Source organism: Uranotaenia lowii, chromosome 3 (assembly GCF_029784155.1).
Source record: "Uranotaenia lowii strain MFRU-FL chromosome 3, ASM2978415v1, whole genome shotgun sequence".
NCBI lineage: Eukaryota > Metazoa > Arthropoda > Insecta > Diptera > Culicidae > Uranotaenia > Uranotaenia lowii.
The window spans coordinates 302981348-303003484 of record NC_073693.1 but is presented as its reverse complement, the minus strand read 5'-3'; positions in this window follow the sequence as shown (position 1 = coordinate 303003484).

Below are 22137 nucleotides of genomic sequence, written 5' to 3'. Positions count from 1 at the left end.
TTTGCATCTGCATCTATCGCACTCTAAATTTCTGTTATGTTTTTTTTTTGCAAATGATAGAGAATCTTATGAAGATCATTTCATCAAAAAAATTCAGGACTCTTAAATTAAAAATTTTATTGTTGAAACATATTTTCTGAAAATTGGACAGAAAATCTGCCAGTGTTGCTTAGGACGTAATAACTATTTTCTCGCTACTCTTATCAATTTGCCGTCTTTGGCAAAACTGTAGCCAGAGAATATTTCATAAGGCTTAGAATATTAAAATAACGATAACGTTGCGTAAGAAAAAAATATTTGAGAAAAAAACAAGAAATTGCCAGAATACGAAAAAAAAATCACGTTTTATCATAAAAATTTCAATGTCTTTGGAATCTGCTTCAGAGACTAAGATCAAAAGCCATTATCAGATTCCAAAATTATAATATGGACTTGAATTCAAGGTCAGCTTCAAAAATCAAAACTTGGTATCTTAATCAGAATCTGGAATTGGTTTTCACGATTAGCATCAGGATTAATATTAAGATCCGGATTCAAGACCATGATCCGGAATCCAAACTCAGTAGGGTGCGTCGAATTACAACTTTTTTCCAATTTCAAAAACCCTTGGAGTTTCCTTTTCGGTCAAAACAAACGACAAAATTTTCGTAGATTTTTAAAATAAGATTTGGGTACCCAGGTTTTTGTTGAATATTTTGATTGAAAAATCGCGAAATGAAACATTTTAGGTTTTTTTATGATTTTGTTCTCACGTAATGCAAATGAAATTCCTATTAATAGAGCTTACTGTAAAGTTCTCTCGATACAACTTTGCCGAAAACTGCCCAAATTTTATTTAAAATGCGGTTTAAACAAGTTGAAATGACAGCTCCACCGAATTTAGGTATAATTTTTGGCAAAACTATTGCATCCGGTGGCTCTGGATTACTGGTAACCTTAATTTTTAAATGATAGGGAATCTAACAAAGATCATTTTATCAAAATATTTCAATGCTCTAATATCAATTACTCTCTTGTTAAAATAATATTTCTTAATTTTGGACGGAAAATTAACTTTTAAGCAACACCTCTATCACTTTATTTAAATAAAAAAAAAAGTTCTGTTAAGGGCATAATAAATATTTTAGCGCTACTTCTACTTCCTCACAGTCTAAGACAAAGTAGAAGCCAGAGAATTTTTCTGTAAAGAATGTTGGAATATCATCCACAATGCGTGAAAACAAAATATTGCAAAAAAAAGAAAGAAAAACTAGACATTGTCCGAAAAAAATGGCCTTTTTCTAATCCCAAATCCCTAATAAAAACTTAGGTATCTAAATCTAATCTTAAAAAACTTGCGAAAATTCTAAAGTCTGTATTGATCAAAAAGGAAACTTTTTAGACTACAAGGATTTTGAAATTGGTTGAATAGATTCAAAATCAGAGTTTTAAAAAGGATAGGGATCAGTTTTTGAACAGAATGTGTATCAATTAGAGATCAGGATCAGGAAAAGAATGTATACAAAATAAATTCTTGTCATAAAAGTTTATTTTTTATAGAGTTTTTCGAGTTCTTGTGCAACAGAATAGTCCATTTCTGGATTCTGGACTTTTTTTTAGGCCTGTTGATAAATTTGAGAAAAGTTGCAATCCAACACAACAAACAAACAAGGAAAAAATCCGGAATCAGGATTCACTAAACATCAGGATTCAGGATCAGGATCATGATCCTTTTTTCGGAACCTGATCAAGGTTCAATATCTGAATAAGAAACCAAAATCAGGTCCAAGAATCTAGATTTATGATCTAGATTAGAGACTAGAATCCTGGATCAGGATACAAGATAAGAAACAGGTTCTCTCGATCAGAGGCTAAGCCTCAGAATCGGCGATCAAGATAAGGATCAGAGTCCGGTAACTTAATCCACAATCATTATCATTATTCAGGATCAGGATCTGGATTAAAATTTATATCCAGCATTAGGAATCGGAAACAGAAATGGAATCATTATCATTATCAAAATCAGAATAAGGGTCGTGATCAGATTCCGGGTAGGGTTTTGGTTCAGAAAAGGTTTTTGAATTGATATGAAGATAAGGATTAAAATCAAAATGCAAATCAGGATCAGGATCAGCTTTTGAACAGAAATAGAATAAATTCGGTATCAGGATCAAGACCATTTAAAAACAAATTGAGTGTGAATTATTTTTAAAACTTATTTTTGATTTAGCTTTTAAGTTCTGATGCAGTGGAAAAATCCAAAGCTATATTCTAGTAGTCAAATATTGTTGATAACTATGATTCCGTATTTAAACATAACATTTAAAGGTTTCAATACAATCAATGCCGGATAGAGAACGGGCAGTGAGAGCAATTGCCTCGAGCCACCCGACTCAGGTTGCCGGGTTTTTTCCCGAACCAATCTGGACCGGACAAATCCAGAAAATTTTTACAAGTTATCTGACAAAATCCAAGGTTTGGACTTCAAAAACAATTCTTCCGGATTTATTAGACATAGTATAAAACTAGTTATAAACGTATTTGTAAATGAAACGGTCTACAACTGATTGACGACCATAAATAAGTAAAAAAAAAAAATTTGAGATTTTTTGTAAGGTTTTGCAAAAAAGTGATAAATCCAGGCAACTTATTTTAGAGTAAACATTGCAATTTTGCAATGCGGCTTGAGCAAATCATGAGAAATTTTTTCAGCCTCTTAAAACTGGATATTTCATTTTGATTTTTTATACACTTACTTCTGACAATTATAAGCAGAACTCAGTGATTCATTTAAAAAAAATCAAGAAAAAAAGTTAGGAAAAACACCTTGAATTTTCTTTTTTTTTTCATATTTCACACGTCAGCAGCCTTCAAATCGTTTTTCAAACTAATAAAAAACAATTTTGATAAAATACGAACCAGCAAAATGCTGAAGGTCTCTATTACAAAGAAAAGAAAAAATAGGTAAATCAAATGAAAAGTTTAACAAAATTTGAGAAACCTTTTATGAAGACACCGTATTCTGCTTCACTTGTCCTCTTCTCTTTGAAATCCAGACAAGTCCGATTGAATCTGGCGAATCTGGATTGCCTACCTTAACACTTTAATGCATAGTGTTGTTTTAAAACAACACTAATCAAAATCCAAATATCTCGAAAACGCGTGGATATTTTTGAGTGATGTTTACACAAAAAATATTCTAGAGATTAAAAGAAATTAGCTCATGGTATTTTTATTACGATATTTTAATGTATGTGTGAGATATCGAATAAAGTATGCAGATAAAAAATACAAAAATCAAATTTATTGATTTTTTTGAAAAAAGTTGTTTTTGGAAAATCGTTGTTATTTCTACAGATTATCAAATTCCAAAAATTGTTTTTATCTAATTCAATCACAAACACCTTCCTGCACCCCAATATAGAAAGTTTTGAAGAAATCAGTAAACCCGTAGTGAAATGAACTAAGAATTTCAAAAAATATTTTTCAACTTTCATGGACCATAACTTTTATAATACTCAAAATAACAACTTCAAACCTGTTGAGTTTTGTTATTCGAATTAAAATGTTATTTTTACACTGAATCAATAACAGCAATCCTCATTTTAAAAAAGTCTTGCATTAAAGGGTTAAAATCAACAATACGTAATTTTTTCTTAATTTTTTAATAATTTTTTTTAGGAGTTCCTAGGGATAGAAGCATTTCGTTTTGCAAACGAAATATTATATTTGCATTTTAAATAAAAGCTCAAATTTTGTGATAACCACAATCACCTTTTCTTGAATTTGTAAATTTATTTCAAGAACTACTGTAATTTTCAGTTTTTGAATAGATAGAGCGTGGAATAGATAGAATGATGAAAATCATCAACCATTTTTATAAGGTACACACGTCTTGCACAATTATTGCATTGATATTAAACTTCATTATTACTGGATTCATAAATAAACTTAAAGGAAATTGAAGACTATTAATATTTCGTTACTATTGTAATTTTTAACCTGGCAATTTTAAATGCTCACTTCAAAAGCACAAATTAACGTACGAATAATGCTAAACTTATTTTGAGAAATTATCAAAAATAAAAAATTGTTTTATTGATGTTTCAATTGGAGCAACCGGCAATCCTGAGGTTTTTTTTATTAAAAATTGTGATTCGCATTACATTTTCACACATCACTTTTTTTTTGGTGTTTCAAAGATTTGAGCTTTAATAAAAAATTTGGGATCAAATTGTAAATTTTGCAAATTCTGCATTGGCTCTGATTGTAGCTTTGATTTTCAAACATGTAAAGCATGGATCATCCAAAAACTGGACGCACTGTTTATTATACCATAGCGCTTCTAGTTATCGGATCTGGAATGTTTTGACAGTACTTTGTTCGAAAATGTTTTCTCTATCAGTGCTGAAAATTTTATAACGATTCGTTCTATTCCAATAAAGTAACACGTAATAGAAGTCGCGAGGCGAAAATTGATTTTTTACATCCACGTCAAAAACCCGACGTGGCCTGGTTCAAAAACCGTGAAATCTGATTTTTGGCGGCTTCCTGGCCATAATTTTTACAAAGCCACTGGTCAGGGAAATGCCCCCGCTAAGTTCAAATTAGTTTTTTCCGATAAGTTGGCAAGAAAGTATTTGATCTGGCAAGGTATTTGCAGCTGCGGACGAAAAACCCCGGTTTTTGTGAAAAACAAGACCATGGACTCCGAAATGTACAATAAGGAGTGCCTGAAAAACGTTTTTTTTTCGTATATTAGATCTCACAAAGGACCAGTAAAGTTTTCACCAGATTTGGCAAGCTGCCACTACAGCTAAGAGGTACTACAGTGGTATCGGGCCAACGAGTGGTTTTTGTCGAAAAGGACATCAACCCACCCAACTTCCCTCAATTCCGCCCTATCGAAAAATTTTGGGCAATTGTCAAGCAGAAGATGAAGATGAATGGTAGGACGACTTGGGATGCAACAGAGATGAAGAGATTATGGAACAAAATGGCCGCTGAGGTCAGTGAATAGAGTGCCAAACTATGATGAGTGGTTCTCGATGAAAAGTTCGATATTTTATCAAAATAACATTGGAATAATTTATCCTTATTTTTTCTTTAAAGTGCAATAAAATCTCTACATTTTGATTACAAAACATTTTCATGTTGTTTACATAGCTCCGAGATAAACCCTTTTTAATGAGTCCAGATTTTGCGTTATCCATGCTTTCGTCTATGGGACATCATATGAGAAAACATTTATTTATAGCCCCCAATATCGTTTTTTAAGTTTTTTGAGATTTTTCATTCATGAAGCAAAAAATATACATAAAAATGTTGGTAATCGACAAACAAATTATTATTGATTAGTTTGAAAATATTTTTTTTAACACAGCTCCGAATAAAAAGAAAAGTGTTTCAGATATGACCTGCAAAAAAGTGCTACACGAATTTGATACATATATACTTCAACAAGTATTATATAGAATTGCTTCGCAATAGATATTTTCTATTTTCAATCATAGCAGGAATGATTTTTTTACATTAATTTAATAAATTTTAAGTTGTTAAAGAAAAATCCGATAGAAAAAAGGATAACGATATCTTCCATACTAACATCCGTCCAAAACAGAATAAAAATTTTTGATCGCGTCAATCGATTTTGATGAAATTCAGCCAGGTACTAGATCAAATTTTTTTACATCTTTTGGCGAAATTTCAAGTATTTCAATGAAAATTTTCAATAAACTAGCGACTTTTGTGACGCAATCTCAAATTTCCCTTTTCCACGAAAAAAGCGGTACATTTTCTTAAGTCATAGTACATTCTTCAAATTTCGTTGAGTCTAAGTTGGATGATTCAACTGAATTTTGTGAAAATTCCATTAAAAAGAATTATCAACCCAGACAAAAATGGCAGCGGCTCAAAGTGAAAAACGAGTGCGCTACTTCCCACGATTACATCCTTTTTTAAACCCAATAGTAGAGGAGGTTTCGTATGCAGTAGAGTGTTAATATCATCTTTCTGAATTTTTTCAGATATCCTAGGAAAAGGATCGTCAGATTTCCTGATTCCCGGGAACGCTAAAATGGCCAGGAAATGGACACTTTATTGACAACGCATACAAAATATTTTATTATATAATTTTACAAAAATTTAAAAAAAATTAAAAATTCAATCAATTCAGCTATGAAAAATCTGCTTCATTTAAATGCTTGCCGAAATAATAAGAACAGATTTTTCATAGTTTCTGGTTTTGGGACAAGAAATGATTTTTTTTATTCTTATTTTCATTTTTATTTATACCATAAATAAAAAATTATAATTTTTTTGAGTCCTTTAAAACTGCGCCATGAGGCCTCTTAAGGCATGATTTCTCAAAAAAATCTGTGGCTCCAGAGAGTAAACCAATTATAAAGTTTTAAACGAATTGTTTTGGGTAAACGATTTTGTTATTTTACATCTCTGAAGAAATATTTGATACCTACCTTTTGTTTTTTATGACAGCATGAAACAAACGAATGTAAGTGTTTTTATACTTTTCAAACGATTCAAGTAACGTGAAAAGTTAATTATGCAAAAATAATTGGCTTCTATAAAGGATCAAAAATTAATGATTTGAACATCATTTTGACAAGAATGGTATTTTATGGTCAGATTCTCTGCAGTTGAGTTTAAAATTGTGATTGAGTTTTGGGGTTTTTTGTGTTCAACATACATCTTTCATACAATAGGTATTTTTTGTATGAATTTTTCGAGAGCCACTTTTTTGAAATTAAAAAATGGCATACTTTAAAACGAATATATCAATCTGTTTGCATATTGCTATATAGTTATAATAGTTTTAACCTCGGCAAAAACTTTTTGACCATGGCACCAAACGCAATGCAAAGATTCGATTGATTTTTTGCTTACTAACCCTATTTTACTATTTTAGCTGAAATGAAGAATTAAAATTATAAGTCAAAAAGTCGACGGAAAAATTATATTTTTTAGTATTGCTTCCCGAAATTAAGTCTGGTAACCTATTCGAATTTTTTTACAACATTTATGCGCTGACTTAAATAATTAATTAATTCAAAATTGAAGATAGTCAGTATGAAACAAGTTTGGTAGATTGTCAGGTTTCATCTAGGTTTGTCTGGTTTTTTAGTACAAAGTTTTGAAAAAGTTCGGTCCGTTCCAGTTGCCCAGATTGCATTGAAGAAAGCCCGAATTTTGCCCGGATTTTTCAACCTCATTTTACAAATCAATAAAAAACGAAACTAAAAATGTTGTTATTTTTTTTTCTTCATGCACCCAGAAAAAAAATTTAACAAGTTTTTTGAAAATAAAAATGAAAAGTTTTTAGAAGCGATTCAAAATTTGCTGATGAAATTTAATGAAAAAGTTTATTTTAATTTTTTTTGATTTTTGATAATGATTTCCTGGGGTTTTACAAACTTTGTCCATGATTTTCAATCGACAATTTTGGGAACAAATGTCTGGATTTTGACGGGTTTTTAAATCAATTAGCCCGGATACGTGCTTATAAAATCTGGTTAACTTAGTTTAGAACCATAAAAGGATGATGGTTCTATCATGAGTAGGGCAAAGATAAATTTCGGGAGAGTATGATTTTAATAGCCGAAAAAATGCATTGAGTGGAGTTTCGTGGGCCTTTATCGAAACGTGGGCCACCCTTACAATCTCGAAAGAGATAAAGGCAAGATAAAAATTTCAATCCAACTGCCATCGTCGTATTTCTGCGTAAGAAAATTTTTCTATGTGTTGTCCATGTGAATTATATACTCATCTTAATCAATCCATAAACTATGCAGATTTTTTTTATTCTTTTGGGTTTGATGGCCCACAATATTTCATAATTTTTTTTATTTATTTAAAAATACTTTTTTCAAAACAGGCAGAGTTTTGAAGAAAAAATGTAAATAAGTTGAATATTATTGCCATATGAAACGTAGAAAACTATACTTTGTATCTTTTTTTCATTTTCGCTTGTTATATTGCTCATTTGCCAGTTGTCAGTTGCCTTCTGAATCGATGTCAACGAGTTCAAGCCCAAAAGTAATTATCGTACACAATTGAACCGAATGAGTTTTTCAATAACTGTCTGTCAGTTGCTAATCTAATAATAAAGCAGTAATGGAATGAAAAAATTGGCCCACAGTACTCCACTCTCCCCTACTAGTGTTTGTTATTCTAATGGCTGATTTCATGCGTTCAATTCTTAAATTTATTAATTTCAACAAATTGTATATCGGAAATACCAAACGAGCTTAAAAATTATCAAATTTAAAATTGAAACAATAAAGAGGCTCCAGAGAGTAATTTTTTAATGTAAATTAATGTTTTATCTGAGGTTTTCAAGTTTTGTTTTATTTTTTTTTTTTGTATATTTTCCTATATTTAAAAAAAAAATTCAAAAATTTAAACTAAAAACACTATCAATTGTATAAAGCTTGACGGTGAAAAAAAAAATCCACCAAAGTGCCAACCAGACAAAAAAACAGTTTGCTAATGAATGGGATGTTTCGCTGCATTCTTGCTGGTCAGGATGCCGAGAGCTAGTAGAATAGGCAAAGAATCTTACTTGCTCCAACCATTGAGTTAACCATTTGATCTTTCAAGGTTCAACGTATATTGAGAAAACTCCTATCTAAACACAGATTCCAATGAGGTTGAAAAATAACATCAAAAGATGAAAAAGCTACTTTCCAAGCGCATTATTAATCGTGTTTCGATTGGTTGGCAAAACATTATCTTTGGTTTTGGTTCTTTATCTCAATTTTAACTGGTTGAAAAATTCCTTTTTCAATTCGTTCTGAATATTTTGAGATGACAATATAATTCAATGCTTAATCTGACAATTAATGAATGCTCTGAAGGTGCAGCAAAAATTCGAGTAAATGTCAGCAAAATCGTTATCTGAAGCATTCCTAGTCTAATCGTTACAGAGAGCATGATTGCAATTAATTATTGTGGCACTCAGGCCCCCCAAAGCACTTTGGGCCAAGATCGAAAGAGGGAGGTCATGAATAAAATTATCGACATTTTAAACAGGCTGTAAGACTATTGGACCAGAACGATAAGAGATAGCCTAAGCTCCCAGATGCCATCAATATCAGGCATGTCGTCTGGTTCTCCTGTTTTAAGGTCGGCGGCGTTGGGAAAGCTTAAAAAGTCAGGGTGCATAAATCGTTCGGGCTTTTATGATTCCCTTGATGGTTTTCATTTCTTTGCTGAAAATTATTGCCTTCTGAAGATTATTGAGGGAGCATTAGAAATTGTCTGGTAGGTAACAATACAGTAATTGATGGGTCTTTTTGGAACTTAAGTAGAAATTTACAATCTGATAGGTATGTCTATTGATATTCTTTTAATTTAATTTTAAAAATGAAGATTAGTCAGAATCTATTATTTTAGTGTTTTAGGATATGGTCTTTGAAGCAACCAGAAAACTTTCAAATGTTATATGACTCAAAAGAATCTCAATTTCTTGCACAAGCTACACAAACTTTCTTGTGGGTTTACCGAAACTTTTCCAATAATCGTTCCGAACATTTGAGCGAAGCATAAAATAATCGACAAACTATTGCCACGCATTTCCCGGCTTCGTTGGCTCGTCTTCTTTGTTCCGGTAAAAAGAAAAATGATTCCATTTGCTGCCAAAATTTTATATCTTACATCTCGTCGGTTTCATTTTCCCGCTCTCATTTCTCAGAATGAGATGGGAATCAGAAAAATTCATCATGGCGTAACAGCAATGAAACGATTAAAGTTTCCCAATCAACCGATTCCAGCATTCATTTTTCACCAAACTAAAATGAAAAATATTTCCCTCCCCCCTGAAATCGTTTGACTTCCTCGAGTAAATTTCCTGCTCCTGATTCACCTGACCTCTGTCAGAGGTAGGAACGCAATCGGATTTAGTCATCCTGCTGTGCTTTTCGGGGGAAAATTGTTATCTAAAATGAAATATCTTACTCTCTTGTTCGTTTAGCGCACCTTGAAAGAAACTTAGTTTCGACGAGAATGGAAAATACGAAAAAAAATTCCCCCTGTCATCACCTCAGATTTCAAAGCGATATACCATTTCGCTTTCCACGTTTCAACTTTCGCTTTTTTCTCACTCAATTGTTCGTTGTGTATCGAAAAACTACTCCATATCGAAAGCACGGGACAAAAGTTGATTGAATTGATTTACAGTAGCTTGGTTTTTTTCCTCTCGTTTCCCAGTGGATGGAAATTTTTTTTTTCTCGATGCGGTTTCTGTTGACAGACGGTGTGCGATAAATTTATTCACCGAGCGAGAAATTCTCGAGCGTAACAAAATTAATTAAAATGTTAATAACAGCTGCGGAAAAAATACAACTTGTTCTGAAAAAAGTTCAATCATTGCGGCTACAGAATTTAATTGGAATTCTGGGATTGGTTTGCAAAACTATGCATGAAAATTAAGTTTAAAACAGTCGGACTGCTCGCTTTACAGAAAAAGGTTTAAAGAATATATTAGAAGAGTTTTGAAAAAACTGATATGTTTTTATATTTTTGATAAGAATATTCTAAAATCATTGTTTTCGAAGCAAAAATCGTGATTTTTGTATTTAAAATTATTCTTCTCAATGAAGACGCAATAATTGGATTTTTAAATGGCTCCAGATAGTTAATCACATAGATCTTCCGAAAATTTTATAATTATGTCATTCTACGCTCAAAACTGGTATTTTACTCTCTGGAGCCACTATTGATGACACGATTTTGAAAATTGACGGCAGTCTATCAACATTTTTTGAGATTAATTTAACAAGCTCCTGATGAATGAGCCTTGAAAAATCTAGAAGTACAGTTGACTGTCGAAAAAAAAATAATAGTGGCTCCAGAGATAGTTTGAACACCATCGATTGTGAAACTAGCAAAATACTTAACTATGCTTTTAAATTTTATTCATTATTCATTATCTGGAGCCACTATTTATCAAACGTTTTTCTACATTCGCTGCTTTCTTTTACCGAATTTCAGCAATTTTTTTTAGCATTGCCTCTCAAGGATCTTTAACAATATTTCCAAAAACTGTTCATAAATCAGTTTCAAAATGATTTATTGGAGTCAATTTTCAACAACATCAAACGTGATGAATGTTTAAGATAACAATAAAAATTCAAAAAAAATTATTGAAAAAGGTGGTTCCAGAGATTTTTTTTTTCATTCCTCCAAAGTATGAAATCTTTGTCAAACTTTGGCTCAAACTCCTGACAACAAAATTTTGGAAATAGTTCCATTTTCGTGACAGAACGGCACCTAAACAAGATTGCGAGCACAATCGCATAATTCCGAGGCCTATCAGAGCAGGAGAAAAATCAACATCTTACACGTGTTCTGTTGTGACTCAAAAAAAAAATCAACAACAACTGATTCGTAGTCTTCCCCTCTTTTTCGAGCCAGTTCAGTGTTGAACGGAACGAAGCAATTTTTGAGTCCTAGATTTCATCGGTACGTCTGATAATGTTGAAGCTGGTTCTTGTAGCCTGGCTCAGGGATTACCAGATATGTGGGTGAGATAAGCACACGTGTGCTTTACTGCTCTTGCTGGCATGATTCGCTCGCTTACGATTGCTGAATGGTTTGCTACTGGCTTGCTCGGTAAACAGGAATAATCCAGACGACGGCAGTGGCATTTTCTTGCTCAAGCGAGGAGGTATGAGACTGATCCAGCAATTTTTCGGCAAGATATTTTTTCAATAAAGGTAAGCCAATGGATTTTGATTCGGAATTTGTCACGAGGTTTGCATTTGAATATTTTTCAATTTGATTGAATATTTACCATCTAATGTAATTTTTGTCAGTCAGTTTTGGAATCAGTTTTACAAACGAAAAAAAGCATTCTCAATTGCTTTCATTTTTGAAGCTTCGGGTTATTTTTGCAAAAGTTTGGTTAACAAATTTGAAGAATTTAATGAATAATTTATTACATTAATGTTTGTTTACAATTGTTTTTTCAATTTTTTTAAATTTCTTTTGCATTTTTTTTATTTAATTTTTATTATTATCAATTGGGATAGGATAAGAATGGTTCCAAATATTTCTTCCATATGAATAACATGGTGATAAAAGCAAAAAAATCTTTGTAACAGCTTCCACGCAAACTTTTGATTTAAAAGTTAGGCAAAAAAACGCACTTTTTTTCTCCATCAGAACGAATATTGTGCAAATTTGCGTTCATAACTCAAGTAACACCGATTGATTTAAAAAACTCGTCAAGCCTCTTATAAAATCAAAGCTTTATCTAGTAGCGTGCTTTAAAACATGATTTGTTACTTGGGAAAGGAGCTTTCATTTTCCACTTCATCTTAAAAAGTCCCTTTTGTTTAAGCCTCTTCGATTTTTAAACGACTTTTATTAACAAAAATACTTCAAATACGTATATCTACGATTATTTTTAGCAAGGCCGAAGGAACGGGTCCAGAAAAAGCAAGTGATGTATTCTAGTCTACACCCAATATTTTGAATCATTCATCAAATGTTAATGATTGATTGATTTAATTAGAGAGTAATAATTTCGACTCAGAACTGATGCCAAAACTTTGAAAACGAATCCCAGGTTCAGATTTCTACTACAGTTTTTAAAAATTTTCTCTTTGTCGATAGACATTTATTTTTGAATGTTAAATTCAAAATGAGTAACAACTCATTTCCGATGCTCTGGTTCCGTATTATCAAAATTAAAATTGTATCTCTGTTTTCATGTTTCGGATCCTATATCCAGTTTAGAATTTTCGATTTTCAGTTAGAATCATCATTACAAAATAGATGTGGAAAGCTGTTTAAACATCGCCGTTCAAATTTGTTTTTACATTGCATTCGGAATTAAATTCATGATTTTCGAAACTCATATGCATTTTTAGTGTATCGATAATAATATTCTGGATGTGGATGTGAAAAAAAAACCATTCCGAGTTTTTGTTTCGTAATCATCATAACTTTACTCTCATGCAGAATTCAAACATAACAAATCACAAACACTCAGAATCTGGTTTCTAAATAAAACGAAATTTATATTTTCATTCCGGTTTTCAAGTCAAATTAATTATGAACAATTGAAATACTAAATTCCGATTAAAATCAATGATCAAAAGTTTTTCATTGAGATCGTGTGTGTTTTGGGATCAAATTTCAATTCTTTGCTTATATTTTTAATTCTAATATGTCTGAAACAATTCTTTGCACATTCCAGAAATCATATTAAAACTTGAAAACATATCCTTATATCAATTTTGAGCTCAGGTTCAGAATTCAGATTCCAAATTATTATTCAAAACTCAGATAAGATTTAGCTCGTGAATGTGTTTCAATGTCTAATTAACACATCAAGGACCGCGAAAAAAAAAATTTAAGCCAATGAACACCGATATTCGATATTTTATATCTAAAAAATCACTGTTGTGTTTAATTTGTAAACTAAAATTTAATGATAAAATTTATATTATTTAAGGAATGCTTCTGAATGGAATACATTCGCGCAAGTGATAAAACAAGATATCTCCGCATTTGTTACTTTTTTATTGAGGAATTAAAAGCACAACTACGTAGAAGAATCTGAGTTTATTTAGGAAGTTTTGTTAAACTAAATAAAACTTTATTCTATGTATGAAAAATCTTCTATAGGGCTTTTATTATGGAAAAATTTAAATAAAAAACATTAGCTTAAAGGAACATGAAATCTTCCCGAAAAATATTCACACGAGAATTTATTTATTGGGGGAATTTATTAACATTTATCTTAAATCTGAAATTTGCATAAAGATTGGAGGAATTAGATTTGAATCACACAAATCTATAATCTTTTACTGAAAACATCACCAAATATTCAAATCTCAGCAGCTTGTTAGATTATGCTTTTTTGATTTAAGCGTAGATAAATTGTTGAAAAAAAGGCTTTTTATTAACAAAATCTAATGCTAAATATGTCTTATTCTAATGAGCTAAATTTGCCTGATTTTTCAAGCAATTGCAAAGATTTCAACCATCGATGAAAGTAAGTTAGCTATTTTATGTGATTTTATTACTAAAGGAGAAAAAATATTTTCAAAAATTTCTTTAACATGAAATATGAAAATACTATAAAAGAACTTAAATACGAATATTAAAAAATTACTTAAGATTTATTTTTTTCTTGTTAATGCGTTGATTAAGTTAAAATTTCTTGGAAAAAATTATTCACGAAACCCCGACCCCCCCTCCCCCGCCCCCTTACGCGGTTCTTCCTACGGCCGTGAGTTTTAGACCAAGTGATTTTCTGCGAGATAATACCAAATCTTGATGTTTTATCCTTTTCAAAGTCATTTGGCATCAACATTTTGATATTGTGGATTACCTTTAATCTTCTTTTACGTTATGTATGAAATTCTAAACTCTATTTTTAACAAAAAAAATCATAGTTAAAATTTAAATTTTTCCGATTTGCTTAGTAGTAGTGATTTTTGAGAGTAAAAAAATCAAATCCTTGAATGCTTTGAGGCAATCTTCAATCAAGTCTGATTGAGCTGAAATTTTGCATAGGTCAGTTTTTTAGGTCTATTTACAAAATGTGTTCGGTTGTTTTGCAAAATTCAACATGACCGATTTGGCGGGCATAGATGCATTATTTTCTCAAATTCCAGCAAACGAAAAGATAGTTGCAGTCCAAGTTAGGCCGGAAAAATTTCAATTCCGTCTTCTGTCACTCGGAGTTGGAATGGAACATTGCAAGAGGGGGAATAAAAGAAAATAATGGGTAAAACATATAAATAAATTGAAATAAATTGCACGATAGCTTACATGCAACAAAATATAGGAACGATATAGTGCAAACCTATAGATGAAGTATTTTTTAATCGAAAAATTCTATAAAATCAAGAATACAATAGGTGAAATAACTCCCATCTTCCACAGTTTGTTTTTTTGTTGATCAAGTAATGTTTTGGATATTTTTTTTCGAAATTTACATAAAATACTTTAAACTTTATTCATTCCCCCTTCGGGTTTGTTGAAAATTTCGGAGGGGCGGAGGTTGGAAAAAAAAGAAATGGATATTCGTTCTAGCCTTATTAACTCGATAAAGTTTTCGTAACCAAAATCTAATAATTTATAATAATTTATTATATAAAATGCATCCAAAACCGAACATTTCATTATAATATCACACTTTCAAATCGCTTCAGCAAACTGTTCATAGCAGGGACTCCTGATCTAAAAAGAAAATAACATCGGAATGAACATTGATGGTATTTATTCGTTCAGAACCTTTTTGTTTTTGGTTCCAAAATGAGGTTTTCTGAAATGATAATTATCATCTGAATGTGAGTTTAAACTTGAGAAATTTTTATTTTATGAAAAGCCAAAGTAAAACCGGTTCCATTTTCATTCTTAAGGAATAAGAAGATTTGCCTTTTTTTATGAAACTGATTGTTGCAAAACCAGGACAGACGAGTATGGGAAGAACCATAAAATAAATAAGATGTCCTTTTCATGATGATTGAAACATTGTCTTCGTCAAAAATTCACAGAATCAATTGATTCAGAAATTTGTGGAAAAATTAAAAGTTTAACATTCATATAAACATTTAATTCACAATTTTTCAGTCCAAACGGCTGTCCTTTGCACTTGTTTTTCTGAAAATATTGACAAAACGTTGGCCAACAGGGATATCTTGAAAAACAAATTTGGAATATTTTTCCTAATACGGGATGATTGCTAATTGATTTAGATCGTCTTCTTTCAAAGCTGTTCGGGTCAATATGACCCGAAGCGCAGATTTAAAGCATCTAAATTACCATTTTAATATACTGACGAACTGGATTTTTTAGAGACCAAGTATGTTCTAAGAAAATGATAGTAAAATCCCTAATCACTAATCGTACTTTCACACCTAGAGCTTATGTCTGAGTCCCAAGGAAAAACGAAAGTATGTTATTATTCTTCCTTTCTTTTTCATGCTTTTCATTATTTTAACAAAAAAAAAAATAAAAATTACCAAAAACATGGTTGGGCCTAGCATGAAGAAGAGAACGCAGAGACATCTAGATCGCAGGAAAACAAGTGTCATACTTTTCAAATGGACAATGTCGTTGGAATCATGTGCTTAGAATAATTACTTTTTGATAAATCTACTTAACAAATATCTGGTAATATGCGCATTCAGCATATTGACGAAATAGCGTTTAAATTTAGGTTGCCAGGATAGCCGCTATTATCGGGTTTGCCCGTATATTTAAAACTAAATTTGGGAACAGTCTGACCCGGTCCGATTGCCCAGATTTCATTTAAAAAAAAAATATGACAAGTAAAACTGAATATTGCCCAAAACATCAATATACACATTTAACCCACCTTGTTTTATAAAACGAGTGTATTGACTACTTTTATTATTAAACCATTTTCTCAAAAACTTTATGAGATTTTGACATAAAAATGGTTCCAATGCATAGAAAACTTATACTTGCTCATGTGCATGTAGTTTTCAGACACCTATATATTAGAAAATTAGAGGAAAATGGTCTTTTTCTTAGTATTAATAGTATCAGTATTAAAAAAAGTATTAGTATTAAAGTTCTACGCAACATAAAAATAATTTTATGAAGGATTAATCACCGTAACTTATGTTTGTTACTTTTATTTACAAAATATTTTTTTTGGGGCTGTCTTCATCCGCAAACATCTACAGATAACCTGGGGAAAAAATCTTTTTTTTATTATTTAGAAATTACAAATAAATAACCTGCCCAATCAGTTTGTTATTATCGAAATCGATCATCATTTGAGGCCACAGAAGCGAAAACAAACAAAAGGACAAATTTCTCAGAAACTGATATTTGTCGAACAGCTTTGGAGTGTTGAACAATCATTAACACTTTATTTACGGACGAATAAAACTATTTTTTGTTTGAACTCAATCTTTTAACCATTTATTTTTTTTAGGCGTTGACCACATATGAAAGTAGAACTATCGTTTTTCTTGCTAAATGTGTTCGAAAAAAGCAAAGTTTTTTAATATTTGACCACGACGAATTGAGCGCCACAAACATTTTTTGCTCGGTTTTTTTTTCGAAACCTTGTCACTAGTTTCACAAACAAAACTGAAAATAATTGTAGTTATTTTAAGATCGAATGATAGAGATAGGTTTTCCATTTTTTAAAGGTACTAAATGGATGGATTTTGTTTTAAATAACCCTTGACGTGTCAAGCAAAATTATTCACTCTTCCTGATTTGAGTGTCCTACAAGGGATTTCTCGACCAGAAATTCCCGGGATTAAAAAAGGTGTGAATTCCAGAAATGATCTTTTTTAATTGTTTTCACAATAACTTCCGTTATTCAACTCACATAAAAAAGTGCAAAATAATGTCTAAAAAATATTGATTGATGAAAAAGTTATGGTCAAATGAAAATTGATTCAAAGTAACCCCTAGAGAGGGTTACTATGGGTCAATGTTGTTGCAGTTGAGTTCTATCATCAAAAATGTTACCAGAAAGATAAAATAAGCAATAAATTCAAGTGAGAAACTATCTTCTGCGAACTATTCGAGCTTCGGTTACCAAATAACCGTGATCATGAAAGGTTCGGGCATAAAAACTACGGCTGTATCTCAAATAGTGTTTTGTCACTTCTTGTATTGCTACTCCAAACGACACCACAAAACGGTGGGTAAAATTTCGCGCAAATTTGTTTCCATTTTTCATATTTTTTTCTCTAAGATAACTCCCCAACCGTGCATCGGCTCAAGTGACATGCCTTTAATGAAAAAAAAAAAAAAAACTATAATAATGAACCGCTCTGCTAGTAATCTTCATGCAGGTACTCAAAATGCAAAATGGAGTTACACCTTTGAATGAAATATGAGATTCCTGAATTCAGTCCGGGTACGAAGGTACCTACCTACCGTACTAAAGTGTTTACTTTTTATTCCCGTGCCCCGATTTTGGAAGTAGGATAAATTCATGCAGGCAGTATGCAAAGACTGGGGGATTAAGAGGAGGAAGTTAAAGGAAGTGAATGGGAAGGCGGCCGATGAAATAATTCACCAACAATGGGAAAACCCACCCGGCACGATGAAGGGTCGCCGCGTCAGAACACGTGTGTTCTCTTCTACAAGAGTATGTGGCTGTGTTTATGCAGGCAACATATCATGAATGTGTTGATTCACATTGTGTAAACTGTGCGATTAAAAATCGTGATTTCGGTAGACAAAAGCGTTTCCCCGGGTTTGCGACACAGAAACACGGCTGAATGAATGAATATGGAAAAAAGAATGAAAATGGAAGGTAAATCACACATTAAGTGGGCTCGATTATATGCGGATCTGTGTGTGGTTGCGGCATTTAGTGCCTAATTTTGGATTCAGTGTTTAAACGAGCGGAAACGCGAACGTCATTGATAGGCTTCATAAATCTACATACATACAAAAGTACGCGCGATAAATTGTTTGCTGTTTAACAAAAACAAACCCTTCCATTTGAACTAATACCTACTAGAATCGGCTGATATATTATTAATATTTTATTACATGATTTCTGAGTATTTATTTGGTATAGATCGACAACTTAAATCTACTAAAGAATTTCAACAATGATGATTTAGTTAATGAAGTAATTAAAAATCAATGTGGAAATGTAGTTTTTCTTTACAGGAAATGACAAAATTACATTATTTCATTGCAAAATAGTCATCTATTTATGAAAAAAGTAGATTTTTCTGCACAAGTCGTACATTTTTGAAACGAGGCTTGCCAAGTTGGATAATTTCGACGGGTTTACAATTTTTAGCTAAACCGGAAAATACCCTTCAGAACATAGTTTTGAAACATGTAGAAACAGATTGTTGTTTGTTCAACACTTTTCGACATGGTTAGAATAGGAGGCCTCAATGCAATCAAAGTAAATTTTTAATTACAAAAAAAAATACTTTTATCACATTTCTATGATGTTGAATAATTTAAGAGAATCATGAGGAATAAAGAATACGAAGAATAAAAGCCACAAATATCATGAATTTCCCAAAAAAGAAACAATGTCTCACCGACATGTTTTGAACCAGAAATTTCCAGTTCAGTGCAACGATTGGATTTGAATGGATTATATATTAAAATATACCCAAAAAATTAAGTCTTCATCTGTAAAGTTCGCCATCCAGACAAGAGTGCCCATTCCAAGATTTCCAGGGGATCGAACAATTTTGGGAATTCCCGAGTCCCGTGAAACGATGGAAAAATCTCAGAAATTCCCAAACATCATAAATATATCTCAATTTTCAAAAACAGCACTACCTAACTTGAAAGAAAAGGTCATAATCAGTAAGAATAATAATTGTTCTATCTGGGTATAATGGTAGGCTGAATTTTTTTCTAAAGGCTGTAAAAACATGGACACCAACGAAGCAAAATTGAATTAAAAAAAAGAAGAGAACTTGAAAGTGAAAAACAATAAAAACAACACTATAGCAATTAAGAAACACCACAAGAAAAGATGGATTGCTTTATTTAGTAATATTCATAAGTTAGAATTTTTCGCAAAATGTGAACAGTAGAAATGGCACTATATGAAAAAAGTGCAGCAATGCAGTTGTCTTGAAAATTTACTTTATTTCATGAATAACCTGAAGTCTAGCAAATCAACTTCTATCGACAGTAGAAAAATTTTCTCGATTAACTCCAATCTTCGCAGCAAGAAGTAGTCAATTTCGTTAATTTAAGTACTACAGACCAATGTTGCCGAAAAAAAAATTATGTTTTCAAGCGGGAAAAATTCTTTTTGTTATTTTACCCCAAAATTTTGTGATCGTTTTTATTGATGAGAATTGCATTGCATTTTGAAAAGTCAATTAACATTAACAATCAGAGGCGTATAAAGCCGTTGAAGGGCTAGGAGCAATTTTAATAGGAAAGCCCTCAATTGTTTCATTTTAATTATAGATATATCTGTAGCTGTTAAAAAACCAATAAAAGTTTATTTATTTTAACATCAAGCTTTAGTACTACGGTTAGTGTGCCTTATTTTGCTGTATTTCGTCAGGGGTTTTTAGATTTGATAAGAGTAAGCAAAATCTTCAATTGTAGGATATGAAATTTTGAGGTTACTTAGTTACATATACTTTAAGGCACTCGGTTGAAGTTTTAACTAATAATTTTAAGCTTTAATTTTCGAAAAATGATGTGTTTTTTGAAGAGTGTCGATGTTCCCGATTTGGCACTTATTGTTCCTAATTGTTAACATATGGGTTCCTAATTATGAACGTATATAGGAAATGTGTATGGTTTACTTTTCCAATATTTTTGAGTCTTTCTTCAATCCTTTTTTTTCCTCTTCAAACTACTTCTTTGCATCCATTGCTTTTGTAATTTCGTCAATACGGATTACATCTGACAGAACAGGAAAATATTTTTTCATGTAATTACGATTTTCCTTCTTTTTTGTGGTGTCTGAGGTAACTTCAAGAGCTGCAAAAATCATTTGCTTTACAAAAATCATTAAAATTAACAATCCAACAAAAAATTTCAAAAAAATCCGTTGAAAAGAACAGCTTACATCTTCCATTTCTGAAACTGTGCTTTTTAAGAAACATGCTAAGAATTCCGTCCAATTTGGACACATTTTTAAACAAATCGGATTTTACTGAAAAATTTGGGAGTTAGAAATCTAAACTTTGTTTATGATTAAAGTTAAGATGATCCGTTACATTATCATTTTTTTTGTGTATTTGTGATAAGTCGAAAATAACGTCACAAATAGTCAAATTCAAACGGTATGTTAACATTAGGCTCACATGCCAAATAAGGAACATCCACCCTAATTAAAAGTATGCGAAAAAAATTGCAGATCGTTTGTTAAAACTTGAGAGATTAATCCTGATCACAAATTCATCTCCACAGAATATTTTCATTTGAAAAAGTCGAAGTCAGAATTATAATCAAAAATTTTTTTTAGAAATATTATTGTGAATTAAAGCAATACAATTCAGAATTCAAGTCTCAAATTATTGTGCAGGATAAAATTTAAAAAAAAAAACAATAGGCCTCAGCATTTAAAATTTATTTTTAAATTAGGAATTCTCTGTTGAAATTCCGAAAACGTATTAAAAGTGTGTACTTATAAAGATTTAAAATCTAATATGTAACCTCAAATTTATATCATTATTAATAATTAAATTCAAAATCAAAGAGCAGAATCTCAATTAAGTTCGAAGGAATGATTCAAGTAACAAATTAATACTGTCGTATTTGAAAAGACGACAAAATTAAAAGAACAATGGAAATTTTTTATTCCTCAAAATCAACATTGGAATATAGAACATGATTCCAATATTCAAACCTAATTCAGTTAGAAGAATTGAATACAAAAATCAACATAAAAGAGTTTCAAATAAAAATCCAGTCCCAGACCTAGAGCCAGTCATCCAGATTAGAATTAAAAATCAGAATAAAATTTTTAAACTGATATCGAAACTCACTTTTGAAAATGAATGGATAATTTGAATAAAGAGCATTATTTTGTCATTTTTTAACATTTCATTTCATGATTTATTATTTTTCCTTAAAAATCATTTTAAACAATTAGAAACGATGAATGCATCAATAAAAAATTTGAAATAAAGTATGATTTTTCACTTTTTTTTATTCATTCATTGTTACTTTATGAAACGAGGAGTTAATTAGAAACGGCTCAAAATTTAGGAAAAATAATGAGCATTGTAATATTTATTCAAAGCATTTATTTTGTCTGTGAAAACAATCAAAAATTTCTGGATCAAGCTCCGTACTTGAACTTCAAAATTTTTTTAAGATTTCGGATTATGGATAAATAACAGTAACAAAGATGTGAAGATTGGAATTCATCTTATAAATGCGAAAAAAAAATTCTTCCCTAAATCAAAGGATTTTTGATAACTGCCTAGCAAAAAATATGTTTGTTTTTTTATAAATATAGTTTTTTCGAAAGTTTGAAGGTTTGAAACGTTACTTTACCATTTTACCTTTTGCTTAACTCAGATGAGGTCGATTTTTATGTTTGAAGCTATATTTTGGGAAATTTTTAGATTTATTAAATTTTCCCTTCATACTTTTCCGATCAAGCGAAAGTTATTACTTTCTGAGATAGAAAATTGAAATTTTGAAAGCGCGTTTTCTCGGACACAGCTTTGA